Source organism: Canis lupus, chromosome 34, assembly GCF_011100685.1.
Source record: "Canis lupus familiaris isolate Mischka breed German Shepherd chromosome 34, alternate assembly UU_Cfam_GSD_1.0, whole genome shotgun sequence".
NCBI classification, from domain to species: domain Eukaryota; kingdom Metazoa; phylum Chordata; class Mammalia; order Carnivora; family Canidae; genus Canis; species Canis lupus.
Genome location: NC_049255.1, coordinates 5,452,237 through 5,473,212, shown reverse-complemented (window position 1 = coordinate 5,473,212; position 20,976 = coordinate 5,452,237).

Sequence of the window (20,976 nt, the reverse complement as noted above, 5' to 3'; positions counted from 1 at the left end):
GGATCTTCCTGATCACTCTGGTGCTGCGGCAGAGAAGAGTCAGATGGGAAATGAGCCTAGTCATCCAAAGGAAGTCCAGAAGACCCGGAGGGATGAAATGAATGCTTCTGACTATTCCTGATGAAATGAACCCTTCTGACTTCCTGCCAAGCTCTTGTGTCGCCCAGTCTACATTTCAACATTTCAACTAATTGAGGATGATCTTGGAAAGCAAATAAATGTGGGGTGTGGCACAAAGCAGGACAAAGAATGAAGTACTGAATGCCTTATCTCTTACATTGTAGACTGAATTCCTGTCAATAGAGCTGGAGACTCATTAACCCACTGAGTGAAATCAAATTCTGTGATTTACTCTTAGCATGTTAACCTGGATCTGGGGAGCAATTGTCCACGAGAAACTGGGAGCATTAATTCCTAATCAAACTTGGAATGAGGCTAAATGCATAATATCACTTTTACACTTCTGACTCTGTTTGCTGGAAAGACTGTACTTTGAATGCCCTATTAATTTGGAGCTCTACTCCAAGATAGTCAGCTGGGGTAAATAAATAAACTAGGTAAGCAGTATGATGGTTACAAACACTTCTCACTGGTGATACTGTTTCACTGCTGAGAGAAATTTTCTAGTAAAAAACAGACTTAATGGGATACTCCCTCTCATCTTGATACTATTAATTTTCTTGAATGAGCTGAGAGGATGGGAGTCAACCAGGCGTATTATCCCAATTTCACCACCTCACTAATACTCAATTGCCTGTCCCAATCATGCATCCTGTGCACCCCCTTCTTTTGCTTTATCTTCTCAACATTGTAATGACTGGCACTGCCACACATGCTCCGGAGCTCTCACTCTGTGTATGAATGAAACACGCAATAAATTAGGATGGCATTAAGGATGGGCAGCTCATCAAGTTGTCATGGGATCTTTCTGTTTATCATCCAGCTGTGGTCATTCTTATTCCATCAGGCCTCATCAGGTTTGATGTGGGGCTTCTGTTTCATCACACCAGGCTCTCCCAGCTGTGCCCTCATGTGGTCCTCATTACCACCACTCTCCCACCTTTGCTTGACCTTGAAAATGTTGGTAGGAGGATCGTGGGCTACTTTTTCTTACAGATGTAGGATCTGATCCTGTCACTCTTAGTGTGGCCATGGAGAAGGTAGTTGACCAAACTCTGAAGGAGATGATAGTTCCAGTCTCCCAGAGCTGGTGAGAAGATGAAATGAATCAGTGTATGCAAAGGCCTTACTTATACTTCTATGTTGTTGGCTATCATCAAGCACTCCTCCTCCCCCTGCCCTCATGTGCACACACCAGGCTTTGCTCCTGTATTTTCTGGGTATCATTAACACCTTCATGGTTCAATTTTATGTCTCCATTCCTTCTTGCAGTCTTTCTTTGAAATCTCAGCTCCTAGGTAGCCTCTCATTTCCTTGAACTTCTACAAAGATGGTAGCTTCCAACTTTACACCTGATTCTATTCCTCCCAGAGTCCTAAATCTGAGTTGGCTTCATTCAGGGATGTCTCTAGCAAAGCCAAATTATATGATGTGGTTTTCATCTGCCCGAGTAGGTGCCAGGCATACACCTGACTTCCTGGGTGCCCTCCTCTGTTGATTTGTAGACTCTCCATATCTTGGGAAAGAACACATGTTTTAAACTCCCTTGTTTATTAAAAATCTACCTATGGTGGGCATCATACCTTCTCTAGGCTTCATAGGTGAAAGTCACTGAGCAGACAAGATGAAATTTTATCTAGTAGGTAATTCATGCTCAGACATCAAAAGCAAGTGAAATTTTGAGAAAGATCAATAAAATAAACCTTATCATAACCACATTTGTAACTGGCATCTAATTAGAATCATATTCTTATGTCAGATGTGCCAAATCATGGTATTTGATTATAGGTAACCTATGTATTATGTCACTTACTTTTTAAAAAAAATTATTATTTTATTTTTGAGACAGAGAGAGAGAGTGAGAGGATGAGAAGGGAGAAAGGCAGAGGGGGAGGGAAAGGGACAAGCAGACTCTGTGCTTAGGACACTTAACTGACTGAGCCACCCAGGTGCCCTCTCATAATATTTTTTTCTTTCAGTTAGAATTTTATCTTATCATTATGTTTTATTCCTACTAATTTAGGATAAGTCAGCCTTTAGGAATAAACTAAAAATGTCTATAAAAGATTTCCAGTTTTATTTTTTTAAATTTTTTTATTGGAGTTCAATTTGCCAACATATAGCATAACACCCAGTGCTCATCCCGTCAAGTGCCCCCCTCAGTGCCCATCACCCAGTCACCCCCAACCCCCGCCCACCTTCCCTTCCACTACCCCTTGTTCATTTCCCAGAGTTAGGTGTCTCTCATGTTTTGTCACCCTCACTGATATTTTCACCCATTTTCTCTCCTTTCCCTTTATTCCCTTTGACTAATTTTTATATTCCCCAAATGAATGAAACCATATAATGTTTGTCCTTCTCCGATTGACTTATTTCACTCAGCATAATACCCTCCAGGTCCCTCCACGTCAAAGCAAATGGTGGGTATTTGTCATTTCTAATGGCTGAGTAATATTCCATTGTATACATAGACCACATCTTCTTTGTCCATTCATCTTTCGATGGACACTGAGGCTCCTTCCAGTTTGGCTATTGTGGACATTGCTGCTAGAAACATCGGGGTGATTTCCAGTTTTAAAATGTTATCTAATAGTAGCTATATAAATACATCAATATGCTGTTGGTTGCTAAATTAGGCCTAAAAGTAACTATTTATGAAAATTTTCAGAAATACAGTACATCCAGATATAATCAATTTCTAAAAGCCAAAAAATTATGACTGTCCAAAAGTTCTTTGATGGTTTTTCTGCCATTCCACAAGGGCTCTAAATAAATCTTATTCAACATTCACAAGGCCCTGAGAATTATGAACACTTCCTCTGTCCCTTTTAGGCAGAGAAGCAATACTCTGGCTGAGACAGCTGGCTGGTGTGGCTGTCATTCATATTTTGTAGGGGAGTGGCCGAAGGTCATTGGGTTAACAATTACAGAAAAGAGAAGCAAAATTACCTTTCCACTCTATTACAAAGATACATGTTATATGAACATAAATTTTATTGTGTATATTGTGACTAGATCTTATAAAGTTTCTTCCTATTTATCTGCTTTTGTTGTTTTTGAAAATAGATCATATTATTTCAATATATTTATGAACAGTTTCTATTTAGGAAAGTCACTAATTTTTGCATATTAACTTTGTATCCAGGAACTTTACTAAATTGTATTACTTATTCATGAGTTTTTATTTGAATATTTTTTGCTATCTTATCTATAGTTTTATCTCTCATAGATACCTGTTTGCAAATGATTCATTATTCACTTGTATCTTTTCAATATGCATGTAGCCTAGGTCCCTTTGGTTTTAGACAGACATTATTTTTTATTAATTCACCAGATTCCAGTTCTACCTCTTATTTTTTGCTATGTCAATTAAAAAGTGACTTAAGAAAAATCTCATTGAGAATTCCTCTCAATTCTTTGAGTTCTTCTCTACTTCAAAGAAGTGTTATGTGAATTTATAAGATAATTCTCTTAAAATAATTAAGACTGTTCAAGAAAGATATTTCACATAAGTATTAAGATACAGCATAGTGCTTTATCTTATAAACATTCAAAAATAGGAGATGATGACATAAGAATGGTAAATGGGCTCATGTGTGCTAAGAATTTAAACTCGGTGTGTGTGAATTGTAGATTCTAGCTTAATGTGGATCATTTAAATTAGGAGAAGTTGTTTAAGTACATAGCTTAGAGAAATATTCAAATTCAAATATGTATCAGCTAATGCGGGGTGTTGAAAAAGGACACAATTAAAAGAAAGCAGATGTGCTGAATATTATGTGGGTGAACATTTTTATTTTACTTCTAACACTTCTTTGAAATTTTCTGAAATCATTGTGCTGTCTTTTAATCAGATTAATGCTATAGGGGATAACCCATACACCTAAAATGTTAGCAGCTTACCGTAGAAATTTTTTAATGCATTTTAGGGATAAGTTGGGAGAACAGAGGGTATGCTAAGCATTTGGGGTAGAAGATTTAATAGAGGAAATTGCATCTTCTGTGACTTCAGAAGCTCAGGAAAGCTGCTGCGCACCCTCAGGGAAGCTGCCATGGGCATCTCAGTCAGCCTGATGCCCTGAAGTGGGTGTTTCTCAGACTCACCTGGAAGCTGTAGAGGTTCTCAGGAATCTCTAAGAAGCTCCTGTCTGATCTCCGAGGCAGTGGCAGCAAAGAGAGGGGTCCCCAGGCAGTCCCCAGGGAGTCACAGTGAACCTTGCATCTGCCAGAGTCTGCCTGCAGCCAGCTCTGGGGACAATGGCATCTCCTCTACCCACCTCCCAAATCATGCATGTTATTCTCCCGATGGCAAACTCTAACCTAGACCCAGACAAGGAACAGCACTCTATACTTTAGCAAAGCATAAATGGGTAGCAGACAACAGAGAAGGATGCATATTCACCTAACAAGGCAAAGGGATGTGAGCGATCCTGGTGGGTGTGGGGTCTTACAGTTGGGAGGATAGGGATGATATTTCCTGTCCACTCCACATTCATTTTCCATTGATGGGGACAGGTCACATGGCCTGCCAGGCTGTAAGAGGAGCTGCCTCTCAGTGGCTACTCATATGACTGACAGAGGAACATAAATGTGGATGAAAGGTTGTTCACAAATAAATTATTTACAGAAAAGATTCAGTTAAACTTTACAGTTGAAGAAGACTAATGCTGGGCCTGGGATGTAATGTGAAACCATAGTTTGTCAACATAAATTATATTGTTGACATCTTAGATATTCTCATTTAATGAATGATTACTTTCAATACCTTTGTAACATTCTAGGGTTTTTCCTAGGATACGAATATTACTGATAAAATGATCCCTAATTTTATCGTATGAGAGCCTCGAACTGATATATTAACTTTGCTCTACTGACAATCACACTGGTGCTCATCCTGAAGGAAATGATCAGATCACTGGGAATTGAGAGAAAATCTACATCTACTAAAACGCGATGAGTTTTCTGAAGTTTTTTGGGAAAGCGATTTTAATAGGGACATAGAGGAGCCCCGTTTGAGTTGTATTCAATCACATGTGGCAAGTCTATGTGACATCTTACAAATACACACATCTTATAATCTTGTTTTGGCAAAAAAGAAAGTTTGGCTTGCACTCATTATCATGAAAAAAATTAGAGGTTACCTGAACTTCTACTGGAAACGAGTAGTAAGCAGCAAGAAATCGAACACATTTATGTTTTCTGAAGTACCTTCTATGAAGTTAACTCTAGAAGGTAATTTGAGGAATTACCTGAGCGAGGAGCATGTCATGTATTTTATTCATCTAAATAAATCTCACTGAATAGTCTCCAAATGAATGAATGAAGTGAATTATTTATGTAAAGTGTTTACTTCTGTCTCCATCCAGTTCTCTTAAAATCAGCTATTTTTACTGCCTGCACCTAACGATATCTGCTACATTAATTTTTGTGAATGAATAAAAGTGGAAATTACTGTCAGATGTGCTTGATCAGCTCTTTTCTTCTAAAATGAAAATGCTAATTCTCTGTGCAAAAAGATCTTAATTGTGCATTCACATCACAGCAATGCTCTTCCCTGACGCCACAGTCCCCTGATGCTATTGAAATAAATGCACACCATTCATGGTACCCAAGCCCGGGCTCCTGTAGTCGGCAATGTCACGTGTGTTAATACTATAGAAAAAGAAAGTTTATGAAGATAGATATGCTGTGTTTCCCCCAAAGAGGCATTACTGCTTTAAAGGCATAAGTAGAATTTTACTGTATGTCTCCAGGTCATCTGAGTTATCACCTAAATAGATTTAACCATTAGTGGCTGCCTGAATTATAGCTTCTTCAGGGGTTATCTGCAATTTGTTTAATGTTTGAGAACAATTAACAGAACTGCACTGTGCTAGGTCATAATTGTAGCTCTGAGAAAGATATTTAACAGATCATAGATTTTCAAACACTTTTCTTGTTCTAAAATAAGCTTAGCAAAAAGGTCTTACTGTAGATGCAGCATCTAAAAATTTTAGGCAAGATGTATTTAAAAGTCAATTAAACTACAAAAAAGGGGCACCTGGGTGACTCAGTCAGTGATTCGTCTGCCTTCAGCTCAGGTCAGGATCTCAGGGTCCTGGGATCCAGCCCTGAGTCAGGCTCCCTGCTTGGCTGCAACGTGCTTCTCCCTCTCCAGTTCCCCCTGCTTGTGTTCTCTCTCTCTCTCTCTCTCTCTCTCTCTCTCTCATTCTCTCTCTCTCTCCCTCTCCGTTAAATAAATAAATAACATCTTTTTAAAAAAATCCACAAGATAATAAAAAGCACATTTTTTTTATAACTCAATGTTCAGAGTAGTCTTTTAATTTGTGCAAAGCAACTTTATATACATGGAGTTTTCAAGCATGTGACTGTATAATGGCGTTCACGATGCCCAATGAAAGGGGCGCAGATAGGGGCAGCCCGGGGGGCTCAGCGGTTTAGCACCTGCCTTCCACCCAGGGCATGATCCTGGAGCCTGAGGAGTGAGTTCCACGTCGGGTTCCCTGCAGGGAGCCTGCTTCTCCCTCTGCCTCTCTCTCTCTCTCTCTCTCTCTGTCTCTCATGAATAAATAAATAAAATCTTTTAAAATATATATTTTTAAAAAGGGGGCACAAATAGAATTTGGGATTGGTCATGTTGGGACTATCTTAGCTTATAGGAAATTGGGGAGACACTGAGTGCTTACCACTTTGTTTTTGTGAAGGAAATGGAGACTGAGAGATAAGACTAGAAATGGAGTAGAATTTACCAAAAAGGAACATGAGATGTATGTTGTGCATAGACCTCGAGAGGAGACGCCTTCTCAAACGGGGCTGCAGGAAGAATCGACAGCTGGTGCACTCTCCGTTGTGACTTACAGGTACGCAGGTGGATTCTTGGGGTTAGGGGCAGCATCTTGGGCAGGACTACCATTGGCCCTAAGCAGCTCTTGCATTTTTATTACAGCAGTGTTTATTTGGGTCACAGAAATTATTCTGCATCTTAAAATGAGTATGACATATGAAGTAAATAAGAAAAATAAATGACTTGGATTAATGTTGCTATTTTAATCGAACATCTAACTGACAAAGTCTTCCGTCACTGGCACATTTGTTAATTTGGCACTAGGCCTCCATGACAAGAGGGAAGGTAAATTCCCTGTTATATGAGATATCCATGCTTTTTCTCTAATTAACTATGGAGAAATAAATTATTATGTAAGGTATGCAGCAGTGAGTCTTGTCACTTTATCTCACAGATGACCAAACATTTTGAAAACTAAATTATATGTTAATAAGTATAGATATTTTTAAAAGGAATGTTATAATAGATTGTTGCACCTGTTAATCAAACACCAGGAAATTGACATTTGTCCACCAAGGAAATATCTTGCTTTATGGAGCTATGTAACATTGTGCAGAAAACAAAATGTTGTCTTGATGAAGAAATGAAAATTAATGTTTTCATACCCTAAATTGTTAGCCTACTTTTTATCTACAGTTTTTGATGATATTTAAAGCATCACTGACAGTTATGTTTCACTATGTTATTATACAAACAATGGTAAGCCAACTTTCTGTTCTTTCGTAGATTTTTAGATTAATGAAATTATAGCTTAGCATTTATTATAGTTCCATATTCCCTATGGACAATAAAGCAAACTAGTAAAGTTTCTTACTTCAAAACAATCAATTCAAATGATTGAAAGTCAACAGAAAAGTCTAGATAGAATGTGCAACTCAAATTTTAAGTAGTGCAGCAGAATCAATACCAGTATAACCTCTGGTCTGCATCAGATCATTACTAAAATTGAAAAAAGCTAATATGCAAATGGATGAACTATTCAGTGTTTAATACCGCCTTATCTGAGTATTTTATTTTCTGATGTGTGTTTTTGCCAGTTCCTTAATATATTTACATAGGAGAACTTTTTTTCATGAATTAAATTGTAAAACTCCTTAGGGACATTATGTTAAAAAATATCGAGCAGTGTTAGTACCTGTCAGTATAAGAGTTCAACCTGCAAGAACAATAAGATTTCAAATGCTGTGAATTATTCTAATAATGCCAACCATTGTCCGACAACCCTCAAATTTTCCTAAAGTTAAAATTTTTATTGATAATAATAAGAATTAACTTTTAAAAAACATTATTTTTGTTTCTTTATATTTTAAATATTTGCATTTTCCATAGTAAGTAAGTTTACAGGTTTTGGTAACAAAGTCATATACTTATGTATGGCAGGATTTACATTCTTCTATACAAAGAAGGGACCCATGGTGACTTTGGATTGAGACCCAACTTTATTAGTCTACCCCTGGTAAAGCTAAAAGACAGGGAAACAAGGTAGGAATGGGGTGGAGGGTAAGAGAATGAAAGAGAGAAAGCATGGAGATATAAGGGGCGAGAAGGAGATGTGAGGGCATTGTCTTGACTTTTAATGATTTGGATGATAAGTGTCCCTTCTGGAGAGCACTCTGTCCTTGCTCTGACACATCTAATCCCTTGAGCATCTTCATGTAAACCCATGAGCAATGGGTATTATCTTCCAAAAAATGTTGTTCACTTTTATAACAACTAGGGATGTGTTTTTTCTCTCCCAACACCTGCATTAAATGACAAGGTTAGGTTTGTTTGTTTTTGTTTGTTTTCCAAAAGGTAACGGCTTTCCCATAATACCCAATTAGAACATTATTCCAAATCTTTAGAATGTGTTATTTTTGTGAGACAAGTTGTGCCTATTAGAGATAGTTGAAACAATTTCTCCCAAATGGCTCTTATCTAAACGGATTCCTATTCCACATTATTTGCCAAAATAACTAAAATTTAGTTCTATTTTCAAAACCATCTCTTCAGAGACCAATCTTACCATTGTAATAAACAAAACAATGTATTTACTGAATACAAATAATGTATTTACTCAACTACCATGAAGAGGTTTGTTTTTTTTAAGTTGTATTTTTATTTATTTATGATAGACATAGAGAAAGAGAGAGAGGCAGAGACACAGGCAGAGGGAGAAGCAGGCTCCATGCCGGAGCTGGACGCCGGACTCCATCCCGGGACTCCAGGACTGCACCCTGGGCCAAAGGCAGGCACCAAACCGCTGAGCCACCCAGGGATCCCCTCATGAAGAGGTTTAAAATGAAAACCAAACACACCCTGAATTAGACCATTATTTTCTTTGTTTTCCTTATCAACGAATATATTGAAATGTTCAATACATTTCATGTGTTTTTGGAATTGCAGATTTTTCAAATTTTCTCCTTAAATTAGCTATACTATTTAAGAATTATTTAAAATTGAATCCAGGGATCCCTTGGTGGTGCAGCGGTTTGGCGCCTGCCTTTGGCCCAGGGCGCGATCCTGGAGACCTGGGATCGAATCCCACATCAGGCTCCCGGTGCATGGAGCCTGCTTCTCCCTCTGCCTTGTCTCTGCCTCTCTCTCTCTCTCTGTGACTATCATAAATAAATAAAAATTTTAAAAAATTGAATCCAGCAAATAGTTGATGTGGAAGGATCAAAAAGAATAAAAACACTAAACTTCTTAGCGCTCTGATGACTGACCCAAATTTTATTTCAGTTGAAGATGATTCTTTTCATAGTATTTTCTTAAATTTTGTCCTTCCTTCCCTTCCTTCATTTTGTTAACCAGATTTTTAAAAATTTCTCTGTGAATATTATTGTTTTGAGGTAGTTTGCTGTAAACGGCTTCAAAATACTTAAGTAAAAATGCTATAAATATACAAAAATGACTGAAACTGGAAAAAATGGTTGGATTATGAGTTTTTCGATTAGTGCCTCATTGGTGGCACTTTGTACTTTAGCTTTCCATACTCAAATAGGGTTGTGGGTTGTTACATGACACCCCTGTGTTTCATGCACTGTATGTGTCATAAAAGTTTGCTCTTTCTTTTAACTGCCCCCCAACCCCACCCCACATCACCTTAGTGGCAAAATGAGAGAGGCTTAAGAATGGACATAAATAGGGCGCCTGGCTGGCTCAGTCAGTGGAACATGTGACTATTGATTTCAGGGTTGTGAGTTCAAGCCCCATATGGAGTGTACATATTGAGTGTAGATATTACTTAAAAATAAAAATCTTTTACTTTATTGGCTCAGTTGGTTAAGTGTCTAATTTTCAATTTCAGCTCAGATCATGATCTCAGGGTTGTGAGATCAAGCCCTGCATCTGGGTCCATGCTGAGCTGGGAGTCTGCATAAGATTCTCTCTCTTCCTGTCCCTCTATTCTTCCCCCTAGCTCACATTCTTAATCTCTCTCTCTCTCTCTCTCTTTCTCTCTCTCTCAAAAAAAAAAAAAAAAAAAAAGGACGGCTGGGTGGCTCAGTGGTGGCTCAGTGGTTGAGCGTCAGCTCAGGGCATGATCCTGGGGTTCTGGGATCCAGTCCTGCATCGCACTCTCTGCAGGGAGCCTGCTTCTCCCTATGACTATGTCTCTGCCTCTCTCTGTATCTCTCATGAATAAATAAATAAAAATCTTTTTTAAAAAATAAAAAATAATCTTAAAAAAAAAGAATGCACATAAATAATTTGTCTCTCTAGGACTTGAAGGAAAAACTTCAGTCTACATACTTCTGAAATCTGGGAAAATGTCAAAACACCACTTGCCTTACTCATTTGTTTTTCAAGGCACATGTGAAGACAGCTGCCCTCCTACACTAGAACACTGTTCAGAGCTGGAGGGTCTTTACAGGAGTAGTAATTAGACTATATATTTGGGTAAGAAAATAAACATCTATAACATTATTCTCTAATACATTTGGTGTTTTCAAGGTATTATTAATGCAGAAGTCTCTCACTGTATATTTTTCTCATAAAGTAGTATTTTAAGTTCTCACTAATAAATGAGTGATGATTCCTAGAAGAGATATTTTATAGTTTTCCAAAATAGTGTAGGGAAACCATTTAACCACCAAATGCATTATACAGTCATTACATTCTATAAATTCAGAGTTAAGATGATTTTTAGGAATACTTATTTAAGATTTTCTTGTCATGACATTTTATGTTCAACAAGGTAATATTTTACCTTGATGATTTCAGTGACTTACAGCCACGTTTACTAGTGACTTACGAAGACTTACTTGGATAGCTTCCAAGTTTTCTTTTTCCTAGCTAAAAATATCTTTAATTCATTTCAGTTATGATCATAGTTTATGTGAATTCCATATATAGTGTTCTGACTTTCCTATATCAGGATTTTGTTTCAGCTACTAATAACAAAGCCTGACATCAGAGTTCGGGACTCATGGGGACTCACTCCCTCACACTAAAGGACCATGGAAGTCATCTGTCCATGGCTTGGAAAAAAGCTCTGCAAATATGATAGGCTCTGATGTACTTGAATCTTCCATCTGTACCTCACCTCCAGCAGTCAGAACGCCTCACGTACCAGGACAGCAGCTAAAACAACAACCCTCCTGCTCTCACATCAACATTCCTGGCAGAAGGAACGTTGCTGTCAGCATATTCCTTCATGTGGACACCACAGCAAATGAGATAAAGATAAATATTTATAATGAAAATGAGCACAATGTGGAAAACAGATTTTATTTCCTAAAGTTCTTAAAAGATTCATTAAAGATAGATTTGAAGAATGCTAAAGTTCCCAAAAAATAATTTCACTTTGAGGCAGATCATTTTCCAGATTTTGGTTTGTAAACCCGTATAGAATATAGTGGTTTCACAAATCACTCTTTTGGTATTTTTAAAACCTCCCCTCCCTACCACACATACATCCTTTTTTTAAGAAATGCCAGCCCTCATATGTCAGTGCCACCAAAAATGGTAAAGAACTAAGGATGGTCTACAGCATCAATGAGAGGGACTTGCACACTCTTTTGTTTACAGCCTATTGATTATATTCAACAATAAGATAGTAAATCACCAGTGATTTATAATACATTCAGGTCATTAACAGTGTCACATGTCTACCAACCCTAGCAAATTGATTTATTCCAAAAGTTGCATATTTATTCATAAGATTTATTAAAATATTTATACCTATCTATATGTAGGGTATAAAGTTTATAGTGATTGGACTATTAAATAGTTATAAAGTGTCAACAACTCATAGAAATTAATTTTCTTTAATGGCTGTTGATTTCCCAATAAAGGCTTATGATGCACTTCAGAGTCTTAGTGAAATACGAAGTGCTTAAAATGGATATTTCTGTAGTGGAGGTAATAATGTTCTCAGCAGCAACGTTGTAAATTACTCGTGATTTGCAAGCATGTTTCTCCCCTCATGCTTCTGCCACAAATACATTATTAATGCATTAAATCTGCTATTAAAATAAAGTGACTAAATCACCAAAGCAGTACTATCCACTTCCGTTATCCTTCCCATTGAATATTTTGTACCAAGAAAGTTAAATTAACTCTCTGAGACTCATGGAACCCATTGCCAAAATGTTTTTTGTGTGTGTGTATTATAGTGAAAATGGCATGATATTAAATTTGTGTCTTGTTTATTATGTAAGTCTCGGGTTTTCTGAAGATTCTGAGTTGCCTATGGCTTCCTTGAGCCATTCAAAATCCATAACTCTACTCAATATTTTCTTCATAAATTTACTGAGAAAAAGATCTGAGAATTATCTTCTCGATCCAGTTTGAGATTTTAGTGCTTTGAAAATGTATCTTAGTGAAGCTGTCAAATCCAAAGAATTCTGCTCCTTGGATTGTCTGGCCTATCAGCAAATTCTGTTTCACTGGATGTATTTTCAAGTGTGTTTAATCTGAATTGCATCATTCATTCAGTCAGTTACCAAGTATTGACTTCATATCTGCGACATGCAAGGCACAACTTTTACATCTAAACGAGGTCTTCAGCTGATGTCTTACTGTCTTGTGGAATATTTTCTCCTAAATTAGGTATGTTGTATTGGTCTGGGTTGTTATGATAAGCCCCACATCATCCAGGCTGATCTACACCTTTACCCCCTAATGACTTTACAGACATCTCTAGGGCAAACACCTCCATTCCTCATAACCTTTGAGTCCAGAAACTGCCAGCATGCCATAGGTATCTTAGCTTCCTCTGAAACAAGTTTATCCAACTATATATTACATTTGCTACTATCAGGACATAAATTCATATGTAAAGCTTTAAGTTCTGAAAATTATCATAATAATTTTTAAAATAAATTGTATTCCTTAATTCATGGTGTCCTGAAGGTCTTCATATAATCTAATATTACATGGAAACCAGTGCTTGTTGAGTGTATGCTTTAGATATTTCTACTCACCAATAGCCAACAGTGTTCTGACAAGACCAATACACTCTCCGGTGGAGGGAGGAGAACACAGACTTTAAGTGCTGGACCATAACTTGCCATATTCCCTGACTTCTTAAACAACTTTGTCTTTGGCACTTGTCATATCGAATGAAAATACTTGACATTAATTACACTTTTGTGATCTGTAACTACTCTTGTTGGAAAAAGGCAAGCTCTTCAGAGGATGATATGGCACCAAGAAAATCCACAAGATCAGCTCATCTTCCCAGTGCTGTCAACTCAAGTTCTATTTCCTGTGGGCAATTGTTAAAAGGGGCCTCATTGTCATTTTGGTACAAAGATGCTGAAAGACTTGTCTCATTGCACAGGAAGCAGCAGAAATGAAATGACATGTTTTCTTCAAGTCATTTTTAACGTTCTCCTCCAGGAGCTTACTGGCACCTCTGTGTTTTCACGGCATCCTTAACAGACCCCCCATTGGGGTATCCTGCTGTGATTATTTGGGTTGGCATCTATCCCTCAACCAAGGTGATTTTGTCATTTTCTTTCAAGGGACTATTATATATTCTTATTTACATTTCCAGAACTTAGTATAATGTTTAGCATATAAAAAGTGATCCACACATATGTAACAAATAAATGTAAAGTCATCATTACATAGTATATTTATGTGCCTGGTTTTAACTGATTTGTTCATTGTCATTTCTAATTTAGTTTAGGTAAATTGATATGTCTTATTAATCTAGAATTGATGCAAATCTGTGCTCTTATGGTCATATTTGGTGTGCAGTTCAATTCATGTAGTAGCTGAGAATAGATACTTCTGGGTTTCTGCTTATGTGCAACTCTGCAGCCCAGCAACTCTGCACACTTGAGCTTCCATTTGTGTCTAAAAGTCTTCAAAGAAGAGATGCAGGCTAGATAAATTTTAGTGTGGCACTCTTATTTCCTTTAAATCCTTGGCTTAGTGAGAGGGGTTGTTTGTTGTTTGTTTGTTTGTTTTATACTGTTGGTTAAATGCAAGAATGGGCATGGAGTTCTAGGAAATGTTTTTTCAGTGTACACCGTGAACTATTGCCTGGCACTAATAGCTTTATTAACATTGGACCACGTTTGCTTCTAGAATTAACATTACTTTGTCATTATGGAGTGTCCTTTTAATATCTTATGGATTCCATTTTAAAGTTTTTAAGGATTCTTGTCTTTATATTCATAAACTGCTCTATAGCTTTCCATCTTATAAAAATTCAGACTTCAGTGCTAGCTTATATTAGTCTGGAGGAGCTAGAGTATGTTGAAACAATGAGTAAACCCCTAGTGTCGGTAGCTTAACCGAGAACAGTTGATTTTTTTTTAAATATTATTTATTTATTTATTTATTTATTTATTTATTTACTTATTTATTTGAGAGAGAGAGAGAGAGAGAGCATGAGTGGGAGGAGCAGAGAGAGAGGGAGAGAGAATCTGAAGTAGACTGCCCTCAGCTTGGAGCCTAAAGTGGGGCTCAAGCTCATGACCCTGAGATCATGACCTGACCCAAAAACCAAGCACTTGGTGCCCCAGAAGGGTCAATTTTTAGCTTAAGGTACAGAGGCAAAGCTGTTGAGCCAGGTGCTCCACTCCACAGGATCACTCAGGGACTTTAACCCAAAGAATCATTCATCTTCACCATTTTCTGGCCACAACGTCTGGAACGTGAGACCTTTGCCATCACTGAAGCAGAGAGTGAGTGGAGATCTCATACTGGCTGAGGCCATGCCAGCCGAGGCAGTCAAATGTATGTGTTGCAGCTCAGTGACTAAAAGTAGATACGTGGCTCAGCAACAGGCTGTGTTGTGTAGCCCTTCTTGTGCTTCAATGCAAAATTACATATCAATCAGCCATAGCAGTATTTAACATATTTCAATATTTGGCATGTTGTAGAAGAGTTACAATACTTTAGGGCACCCACTTCCTAGGATTTCTTTGAGGATGAAGTAAGTTAATATGAGTAAAGCAAATAGGGTCAGACACATAGTAAGCACTATAACCTGTCCACTTTTATAATTATTAAGCTAATTAGTAGTAATAATAGTAGTGGTGGGAGTGGCTGAGATAGTAGCAGTAGTCATATTTGCAATAGTGGTAATATTGGTCATAGCAGCAGTAACAACAGTAATAGTTGTAGTAATAGTACTAGCATGAGTAAGAGAAGCAGTAGTGCCAGTACCAGCAGTAATAATAGGAGCAGCAGCAGTAGTTGATGTATTAGCAATAGTGGGAATAGTAGTAGGAGCTAGTAAAAGCAGAACAGTAGTAATTGCAGTAAATAATTACTAGGTTAATAGAAGCAGAAGTAAAAGCAGCAGTAGAAGTAGTAGTAGCATAGTAGCAGCGATGGTGGTGCTAGTAGCAGTAGTAGTAACAGCAGCAGTTGGTGGTAGCAGGGGAGCCCTAGTGATTGTAGTAACAGTCATAGTGTTTTTGCTATGACTTCTTAGATGTGGTCATTTTGTATGAAACTGCTTCCATTCCCTTAACCTCTTAAATCTGTAGAGTGATTTCCTTATTGATTTGGGTTTGGGGAGATTATCACATTTCTGTCTTGGTCTCTTGTTTTCTTCTGGGATCCCAAGTATATGTAAGTCAGACCTTTCGGCTCAACCCCTCACTTGGAAGCTCTAGACATTCTCTGGTTTGGCAGAAGTTTTAGCCTATCCTGCAGTAGACAGCTGGGGTAGAACAAAACATTTCATCCCAATGTAGATCTGAGCTGTCAAACTCAACCCTTGAGTTTCAACTCGGGTTGAAATTCTGAAACCTCTCCTGACCTCTGATTCTCCACTGTTTCTCCTGCATAGCCCTCCCTCCCCACCAAGACCAAACTTACAGGGTTATGGTAGTGCCAGAGTGCCAAACCCACCTTAGGTGCTCAGCTCTGATTTTTAAAAAATTTTATTTTATTTTATTTATTTATGATAGTCACAGAGAGAGAGAGAGAGGCGCAGAGACACAGGCAGAGGGAGAAGCAGGCTCCATGCACCGGGAGCCCGATGTGGGATTCGATCCTGGGTCTCCAGGATCGCGCCCTGGGCCAAAGGCAGGTGCCAAACAGCTGCGCCACCCAAGGATCCCTCAGCTCTGATTTCTATCTCCCATGCCCTGGAAATCTACCAAAAGCTACACCCTAATGTTTGGTTTTTGTCTACCTAGTTCCTCATGCACTGCACCTGCGCAGTGAAAGAATTTTGCAAATGCTTAGAGGGGCATGCAGCAAAGTATGAGCTTACCCCTTAGCACTTTTCTCTCTAGCATTTTGTCCTGTTTAACATGAATTGTCTACCCTTTTGGTTACAATTATGTCTTTGACATAAAATCCTGAAAAAGTAATTGCTGTGTAACAAGTCTTAACATTTTTTTTTTTACAAGTCTTAACATTAACGAAACTTTTGACATGTGTTGCTAAATTGTTCTTCCCAAAGACTGAATCAACCCATTCTCTTACCAGAATGTATGGCATAAAGTATATTTACTTGTAAAGGGATTATTTACTAGGGTCTCTTGCATTGATATAGGTGATAAATGAAGATGAACAAAATTGAAGGAGTGGTTTTATACGTAATAAAATTCCTCTATAAGTAAGAGGGGAAATGTAGTGGCGGAAAATTCTTTTTAGCCTAATAAGTGAAAATAAACTAATGGCTCTTCCTTGGTGAATTCTGAGCACCAGATAGGGATGACTATAAATTGAGCATTAGACAGTATATCAAAAGCTTAATGTTACAGAGAATTTATAATATCACTCAACTGTGAGAAGAGATAAGTCTTTGCCCTTCCTCCTCCCCATTGGTATATATTTTCCTATCAAGGCATAAATAATAGTTTATGTGTTTTAATAGACTTGAAATGATTTGAGGTCTGGGGCTCTACCACTTGCTGTTTGCATGTAATGGTGCCTGGTATGTGGTGGGCACTTAATGAAAGCATGTTGAATGCATCTTTCCTGCTTTGTGAACTCAGCAACATCAAAAAAATCTTTAACCTTAACTATAACACAAGATTTGCCTTTTTCTAAATATCTTTGGTGAGGAGCAAATAAGTTCCTCTTCTGTTGCTCAAAACACTTTATCAGTGCCTCCTCATGGGTCAACACTGATGAAAGAAAATCCTACAATTTATGAGCTCAATTATCTCGTTGGATGTACTTTGTTATATTTTTTAAATTTCAGAATCTTTTCTTGATAGTGCAGCTCATATCCAAAACAGAAGGTATTGTTATTTTTACAGTATTACACCTAAGACTTAAGAAACTCTGGTCCTTTCATGATGTGTGCCCTCTTGCTCCAGGGTCTGGAATGTGTGGACACGGGGACCCAAACCACACGCACCCCCTACAGTGGAGTCCCCTCGTCTAAAGAAGTCTTTACAACCATTTTATTCACATCTCTTAGTTGAGATTCTCCTTGTACCACAGTGAAAGCCTTGTCGCCCCTTTCACCCACTGGATTAAATAGGTCTGCGGAGCTTCGGGCACATCTTCCCACATGTTCTCTCCAAGCATATGTTTTACAGAGCAATGGAGCCCTTAAAACTTTTAAATTATAGCATTTAATATTCTTGTGACAGTTATGATTTTAAAGGGCCTCGGCATCACTTTTTTATTAGACTAGAACTCTTTAAAACAACTTAATGTTCCAAAGGATAAAATGTCTTCCAAAATATAGGCATTTTGCAGGATTAAGGTCAAATAATGGTAAGCCTTAAAGAGATAGTCCTTTGCAAAGTAACTCAATGATGTTGGAGATTGATGGCTTCTGCCTCAGCGATTTGGTCCTTTGCTAAACCAGGTGAAATTTAATTATCCCTGGAAGGTATTTTACCATTTCAACTTAAAAAGTAAAATGGGGCACCTTTAGCAAAAATATTTTTGAACCTGTTAAATGCAAAGCTATGAACTATAGAGAGTACATGGAATAGAAAGAAGTCAAAGAGGTATAGATCTGGAACATACTGAATGGATCAAAAAGAGTTACCAAGAATATTAACGTATTCTCTGAGAAGCTGAGCGTAGCTGTCCAAGTGACTGAAATTTGTTAATTTTATGTGAGTAGATAACATTTTCTTTTATTAACTTTAGTTATGCACAATATACACATTTTACTATTTAAACTTTAATTCTTAGTATGAAGTCTCAGTGCCTGAGTAATGATGGATAATTAGAACAGATCCATAATGACTATCTCTCATTTAGTTTTTTATGAAAGCCTCATCTTTCATTAATTTATTTATACTACGACTATGTGTGTTTTACTTTTATGAACCATTTGGAAATATATTTTTAATATCATGTCCTTCTCTCTGACTACTTCAGTGCATGTTTTATGAGAATAAAATGTTCTCATCCATAACCATAGTAGAGTTAGCAACTTCAAAAAAGATCATGTTTACTTAATTTCATCAAATTTACATTCCATGTTCTAATTCCTTCATTTTCTCCAACAGTATCATTTTTAATATTCTGTTTTTCCCTGGTACAGATCTAGTCTATGACTATTAATTGCTTTTGTCACTTCTCTTTTGACTCTTTTACTTTTTCAGATCATTATTATCTCTTGATTGATATTTGGAATGCAAGCCAGGTATTTTAGGAATTTTTCTCAATCTGAGTTTATCTGAAAGGTAGTTGTAACCTGAGTCAGTTTATGCATGACCAGCTGGATCAGACATGATGGTATGCCCACAAAACATTGTCCACACTCACACTGGTAATCTGAATTTGGACTGTCTGGTTAAGATCTTATCTATTTTCTCCACTGTATAATTAACTGTTGTCCCTTTGCTATTTCCACAGTGAGAAGTCTGGCTTATAATAACATTATCACACTTATGCATTTGCTCAATTCTACAACATACACAAAATAATTTCGGGATCATTGTACCTGTAAACCACAAAAAAACAAACCTAATAATAAAGAAACAAGATTTGCTTGCATGTGATTCAGGTGATGAGAAATTTTGGTTATCACATGTTGGGTCACATTTTAAAGTAGTTCTGATGATCTCCCCTTATTAAAAACTGATACGAGCTTTAAGATATAGATTCTATATGCTAGTTTTCTTTACCATTCATTTGTGTTACTTATTTCTACAGTATTTCATCTTATTGCACTGCATATATCTTTGTAAACTGATGAATTGGTTGGCTGCCTGTGTGTAACAAATCGCACACACACACACACACATACACGCATGCACATATTCATATATATAATAAGAACCACTTAAAACAAGAACAATCATTGATTTGACTCATGATTCTGTGAGTAACCAATTTAGACTTGGCTCATTCTGGTGGTTCTGCTGCTCTTTGCTGAACTGGCTCACACACATCTGTGTTCAGCTATAGAGGTGGCTAGGTTCTGGCTGGACCAGATGATCTCATTTGTACGCTTGATAGTCGGCTGTTGGTTGGCCAATAAAAGGTGATTGGGGCATGTGTTTTTCTCATCCAGAGGTGAGTTAGAGGCTGTTTACCTATGGAAGTGGCGATTTCCATAAGAGTGAGTAGAGTGCAAGGTCTCTTGAGGCCTGGGTTTGGAACTGACTCACCTTCAGTCTACCAAATTCCATTCACCAAAGTATGCCATAAGACCAGGGCAGATTTAAGAGGTAGAGAAGTGGAGCCCACCTCTTGAAGAAGAATTTGGAATGTTACATTGGAGAGTTCATGCATACAGAGAGACATGAAGAATTTTGGACAATTTCACAATATGCCACAGGTTCCTTAAGTCTTCTCAGGAAAGGATAGAGTTAACAACAAAAACAAACAAAAAGAAGCAAAAAGGAAGTTATGTATACTAATGTAAATACATTAGTGGTTATGAAAATGGATATAAAAATCCACATGTGAATTATGGGTTATTTGGCTTTTTGATGTTTTTAGTTTGTCACTGCTTCATCTCCTAGTTATTTAACACAAATATCAAAGTGGCTCATATCTTCTAAGAGAGTCTATCTGAGGATTGAGGGCCCAAGGAAAGATTATATTTTAACTCTGATATTATCTAAATGTAAATGATCCAAATAAAATGTCATTATTTTATCTGTGTGAGCATTTAAAAGCTCTTTTAGTGATTATTGCATGAGATAAGTATATAGGTTTTTTTTTTCATTGCTGATGATCTGGTTTCAGATCCTCTGTGATGTCCTTCACCTTTTTTTTTCTTTAAGATTTTATTTATTTATTCATGAGAGACACACACACACACAGAGAGAGAGAGAGAGAGGCAAAGACACAGGCAGAGGGAGAAGCAGGCTCCATGCAGGGAGCCCGACGTGGGACTCGATCCCGGGGCCTCAGGATCACGCCCTGGGCTGAAGGCAGGTGCTAAACCGCTGGGCCACCAGGGCTGCCCAATGTTCTTCACCTTTGATGGTGTTTCTCTCTCTCTCTCTCTCTCTCTCTCTTTCTCTCTTTGTCTGTCTCTCTGAAGCAATTCACAGGTAAGATAGATAAACAAGGCCAAACACTGAGAGGGAATGGAGTTTTCAAGTGTTCATTTCAAATATTTGACTTAGTAGCTCGGAAACTGTAGAACACTCTTTTTTTTTCCCTTCAGCTTTATTGATATATAT